The sequence below is a fragment of the Capsicum annuum genome, chromosome 4, assembly GCF_002878395.1.
Source record: "Capsicum annuum cultivar UCD-10X-F1 chromosome 4, UCD10Xv1.1, whole genome shotgun sequence".
In the NCBI taxonomy this organism is placed as follows: Eukaryota; Viridiplantae; Streptophyta; class Magnoliopsida; order Solanales; family Solanaceae; genus Capsicum; species Capsicum annuum.
In genome coordinates this window covers 41,771,742-41,778,086 of record NC_061114.1, presented here as the reverse complement: position 1 = coordinate 41,778,086, position 6,345 = coordinate 41,771,742, and positions in this window count along the sequence as shown.

Below are 6,345 nucleotides of genomic sequence, written 5' to 3'. Positions count from 1 at the left end.
AGCCTGTGGTCACTTGTGACCATAAAGGTTAGGGTTTAATTTAGAGAAAAATTATGGAATTTGGGAATATAATGCCTTAACTGAAGGTTAATCCCATGTTTTTACGGATTGGGGCGATGGAAAAAGATAACACTGCCCCCCTAGAATTTATATTCATAACTGGAATGCCGAATTGAGCATCACCATGATGCAATGAATCCCTCATTGCTATAACCATCGTAATGAAATACAATCGTGTTGATGTGCTGGAAATGAAATCCAAACGTGCCTCAATGCTCATCCAAAAAATTCTAAACATTCTTGAGACATGCTCCTTACACCCTGAACATGAATTATCTAAAAAACTTATATCTCGGGGTCGGGAAGGTCACTTTAAAAATCATCAAAGTTAAGAGGCCAAAAATAAAACTAAATCCCCAACATTTAGCTAAATTTTTAGTTTCTAAGCATCTTATGCATATACTATGAGCTGAACTGAGCTAAGACTAATACAAGGTATAACAATATCTCCCTCTTGGGAACATTTATCCTCGAATGAGACTGATTAAGCTAGAATACTTAGGGAGATAAAATTATATATTGAACATGCATAACTTAAATCATGGTTACATGAATTAGCCTGAAACATGATACACGACTTAACTAATTCGTGAATACATGCAATGATAGGAAGATGATTATATAGCTTGAACTTAGAATGGGAAAGAGGTAATATAAGGAAAAGTTTTACCCTAAATTGAGTTAGAGTTTACAGAGAAATGATGAGGGTACTTGGTACGCATGTCTGCTTTTACTTCCCACGTGGCTCCATTAATGGACTAATTTTGCCAAATAACTTTGACCGAGGGAACTTCTTTGTTCCTCAGTCTACGTATCTGATGATCAAGGATTTCAATTATGATTTCTTCATAAGAAAGGTTGTCATGAACATCCATACTCTAAAGGGACTACTATAGTTGGGTCGGCCATACATTTCTTTAACAAAGAGACATGGAACACTCGATGCACTATTTTCAAATATGCAGGCAACTCAAGATCATAAGCTATTTTTCCAAAGAGACTCAAGATCCTATAAGGGCTAACATTGTAAGACCAAACAAAATCCTTAGTTTAATTTAGTCCTTTAAGCTTGCCAAGGTGTCCCAGGCTAAGAATATTCTAGCTAAGTATTCAGACTTAGTGTCATTTTAGTCTTTGAAAGTTGAAGATTTTATTTAATGTCCTTTACATCTATTAAATATAGGTATTTAGGTTGATTCATGATCAGGAATGTCTGTAGGTGTTTCCCAAGAAGTTTTGGATTTTCTGGACTTCATTTAAAGCTCCTTTAGAATCCCAAAACACTGGATCAATGCTATCTTGGTGTGCCACTTTGACTATCGTGTTGATAAATATTTTCCCCAGCTCCTAGCATTAATTTCTAGTGAGTCAATACAGACTTGACGTGACATGTTGGCTTTTGCATTGATGTTAATGATGCAGTGTGTTGGTCTGCACGTCAATGGTGCGGTTTTCAGTCATTAAAAGACCATATCCTTGGGGGTATTTGGGTTTTTTTCCCTCAACCTTCATCCCCCAAAACACAAAATTTAACACCTTAGAGACCAATTAAAATCTTTTTTTCTCAAAATTGCTCAAGAACAAAACCCTAAAAGCTTCAATTTCAAATCAAGAACTTAAGAATCCACCATCAATTTATAGAAATTCCTTAAATAAGGTATGTGAAGTGTTCATTCAAGGGTCCTTTCAACCCTTGGAGTCCAAGAAAGTATTTTTAGACTTCAAGTATATGAATTTCTTAAATTCCATGTTGGGTTTGATAATATCCTTCTTTAAAATAATTAATTGGGTTTCAAATCTATGTTTCATAATCAATTTCATATGGGGTTAATTGATTTATTTGTGTTACCTTGTGAAATCATGATAAAACCTTCTAATGATGAATTTAATATTGAAATTGTGTGCTCACATATTGATTAGTACTTTGTGCATAATTTATTCCTTTCAAGTGATTGATGAATTAAGCATGTGAGTTGAATAGTGAAGTTATATCATGTTAGCATGTATTTAAGTTCATGACTTGAAAGTGTTTGTTAAAATTCCCCAATGAATGAAGAACAATCAAATTCTTAGTTTACATGTCTCAAGTTTATGCCATGCCTCTTATTTTGTGCTATCGAGTCCTGGGGTACTTGCACCTGACAATTTAGCTGATTATTTAGAGCCATGGTCAGTCATAGTATAGTAACAGTTATGTCACTATCAGTAGTACTCTCATTAAGTTACTAAACTCAGGAAAAACTCAGTAGACTCAGTATTCTTCTAGTTTAGTTCAGTACTCAGTCTAGACCTCAGTAAGCTCGGTCAGTTAACAGAATTTAGTAATTTCCATCAGTCCACGTAACTTAGTGTACCTAGTCCAGTTAAACAGTAATATTAATAACAAATCAGTCTAGCCTAGTACAGACTAGAATTTAGTTCAGTGTTTATTCAGTTGGGAGAAGGATTCAGCACTGAGTTAACCCAGGGATGGGGGCATTCCTTCTAGCAGAGGGTTTGACCCTTATTAGTAATCCCTGAATTATAGAACAGCATAGCCAGCATAGATTAGGATATCTTCCTTCTCGATATATTAAGGGTTGATATATCTAATTCGATTTATCCTACCAGCGAGGGTTGACGAAAAAGCTTTCTGTCAGAGAAGGTGAACTCACAACTTATCCTTAATCGTGGAACGGTATTGATACCCTTCCAACTGGGTTACAAGTTGGACCTTAATCAGTTTAGAGAGGGGCATGTCGGTTACATAATTACCTCTCATAGTCTCAGTCTTAGAAAAGAACTTAGTTCAGTTCTACAATTTTAGGACTATCAGACATAGTCACTCAGCTCAGTACAAACTTTAGTATGGTTCCACAGTATTTAAAACTGTCAGATATAGTCATTCAAATAATCAGTAATACAGTATTCATAAATTAAAATATTGCTTATCAGTATTGAGATTCAGTACTCAGTATTAGGACAATCTCAGTTATAGTCTATGTATTCATAAATGTACTCTTACTCAGTCATACTCATGTTATTTAGTTATTATTCATGCACATGAACAACCCATGCATTATAGCCTACCTCACTGAGCATACCCGTACATTTAAAGTACTGATGCATGCTTTTCTTTCTGCTATGATGTCATATATCATAGGTTCAGATGCACGTGCTCTAGAGTACCATTAGCAGTTTAGATTCTCAGCTTTTAGAGCAGTGGTGAGTCCTCATAGTTCTAGGATATGCTTATTATTTATAGTACTTCCATTTTATTTTAGTAGATAGAGTTAGTTGGGAGCTTATCCCAGCAACTCCACAGTTCAAACAGTTAGAGGCTTTTCAAACTAAAGTATTTTTAGACAGTTGTACAATTTTTCAGTACTTACATTTAGTTTTGGTATCTTGATACCATATTCAGATTTATTTACAGATTTGAACCTTATGGAATATGTTTCCGCCTATTTATACAATTATTACAGTAGTTATTACACAGTTATTGTAGCAGGTACCAGTCATGGATTAGCTTGTGGTCCTTTGGGATGATATGCACCATGTAGCATCCGAGGTAGAGACTCGGGCCATTACAAACTTGGTATCAAAGCCTAAGATTCAACAATATCCTAGGAAGTTTTAAAGCCACATCTAGTAGAGTCTTGTGCATGGGTGTGTTATGTGCCACACTTATGGATAGGAGGTTACAAGATATTTTAGGAAAAGTTTCCCTTCTTTCAATATTCATGTCATGCGAGTGAGCATGGGCTCAAGTTAAACTCTGTTTCTAATCCTAGCTTTTCTTCTATTTACTGAATATGCCTCTAATAATGACTCAGGGAAGAGGAATAGGAGACCAGTCAGCCCCTCAGTCCATCCATCTAGATATTTTGGGAGTGCATGTCTCCTATGTGGAGTTCAGAGCAGCCTGCACCACCTTAGCTTATTCTATAGCAACCCAAAATGAACGTCCAGCTATAATTTCGGCTAACCCAGTGGATAATACTACTTCTTCCAGGATTCTGGACTTCACCCAAATGAACCCTCCATCATTTACCGGGTCTAAGTTAGATGAGGATCCTTAAGAATTTCTTAATCAGCTGCAGATGGATACCAATATCATGGGGGTGACTGCTATTGAGAGCATTTATTTGGATGCATATCAGTTATAGGATGTGGCTCACTCATGGTTCAAACAATGAAAGGTAGAGAGGGCCACAGATGTAGGGCCCATAGAATGGGAGGAGTTTACAGTTGCTTTTATAAATAGGTTCTTCCCGCTAAAATTAAGGGAAGTAAAAGTTTGGGAGTTTATCAATCTTGAGTAGGACTATATGATAGTGCAGAAGTATTCCCTCAAGTTTACTCGATAGGCCAGATATGCCCCGTAAGTTGTAGCAGATAGCAAATATAAGATGAGTAAGTTTATGTTAGGAGTGTGTAGAAGTGTGGTCAAAGAGTGTAGGATCGCAATGTTGATTAAGAAGATGGTAATATCCAGGATCATGATCCATACTCAGAAGATAGAGAAGGCTAAGAATAGGGAGAAGGAGAGGGAGAACAAGAGAGTGAGGACAGGTAGTTTTAATTTTTCTCAGCCTAACTTTAAGGGTGCAAATCATTCCCAGTTTTGCTCTAAATATTCAGTTCTAGCTACGTCTTCAGCTAGTTCTTCAATGTCAAAATTTAGAGATGACAACAGAGATAGGGCATCAAGCCTTAAGCCCTAGGACAGTGTTAGAAGTACCCAAACCAATCCTCTTTGCTAGAAGTACAGAAAAAACCACTAGGGTATCAACAAAGATAGAAGTGATGTGTGTTTTGGATATGGAAAGCCGACACAAAATCAGACAGTGTCCTCAGGTGGGTTCATAGAGTCAGCTTACCCAACCCGCAGCCCAGTCAGATCGCCCGAATCAGCAGGGTGCCGCTTCTAATGCCACCAGTGGGCAACGCCCAAATAGACTCTATTCTCTTTAGTCCCAAAAGGATTATAAAATTTCTCCAGATGTCATCACTTATACATTACAAGTTTATTATTTTCATATTTATGCTTTGCTAGATCCAGGAGCTTCCTTGTCCTTTGTTTCTTCTTATATAGCAGTTGATTTTGTAGTCAGTCCCAAAATTCTAGTAGAGCCTTTCTCAGTCTCCACCCCAATGGATGAATCTATCATAGCCCAGCGGGTATACAGAAACTTTTCAGTTATGGTATCTCAGAAAGTCACTTCAGCAGAATTAGTCAAATTAGACATGACTGATTTTGAAGTCATTCTCAGCATGGATTGGCTTTATTCCTGCTATGCCTCAGTTGAATGTAGAAACAAAATTGTTTAGTTTTAGTTGTCGAATAAACTCATCCTAGAGTGGAGGGGTATGATTTGCTAGCCTTCTGTTAGCATATTTAATACTTTTAACTTGAAATAATTGTATGTTCTTAAGTAATTACTATTGTTTATTTTAATATTTCATATGATTTTATAGTAAAGTCAAGATGCATGAACATATATGAAAGCTACGTTAAGAAGGATAATTTTTGGTGAAAGAGGCAAGAAATTAAGTTCAGGAGATTTCATCTGACGACTTGCTCTGATAAGCTATCAGAACATGTTGTCACACATAGGTAGAGAACAAGAAAGGTAAAGCATTTCTGATGATATTTTCTGATATGTTATCAGATTTGTGATAAGTCATCACACATGTCGTAACACATGGGTAGAAGGTCTGAAGATATTTTTTGATAAGTTATCAGATTTGTGATAAGATGTCGCACATGTCATCACACATGGGCAGAAGATCTAAAGATATTTTTTGATAAGTTATAAGATTTGTGACAAGTGATCACATATATCGTCACACATTGGAAAAAGGTCTGACGACATTCTCTGAAAAGCTATCAGATTTGTGATAAGCTACAGACATGTTATCAGCTAAAGGAGTAACAAGCTGAATTTTTAACTTCGATTTTTTCTTAAAGTACAAATATAAATATTAGCTTTGAGGGTTTCATAGCGTATCGGGGAACTTATTCCAAAGGCTAGTTTACTTCTTTTCTGGGTCTCTTAACTTTGAATTCAATTTTCAAATCTCTAATTGAGTTATGGGATATGCTTCTTGAACTTGGAAAACCATCAACCTCAGACATTATTTTTTTAAGTTTAATTGCTCTGAATGATGAATATGATTGTTGCTATCACTTTCTTTCTCATGTGGAACTAAAACCCATAACTAGGGTTGTGGGATCTAAGATTATTTCTCCATGGATTTAATAGTTGGTTAGGGTTTGAGTGGTTGTGGGAACATCTTGAT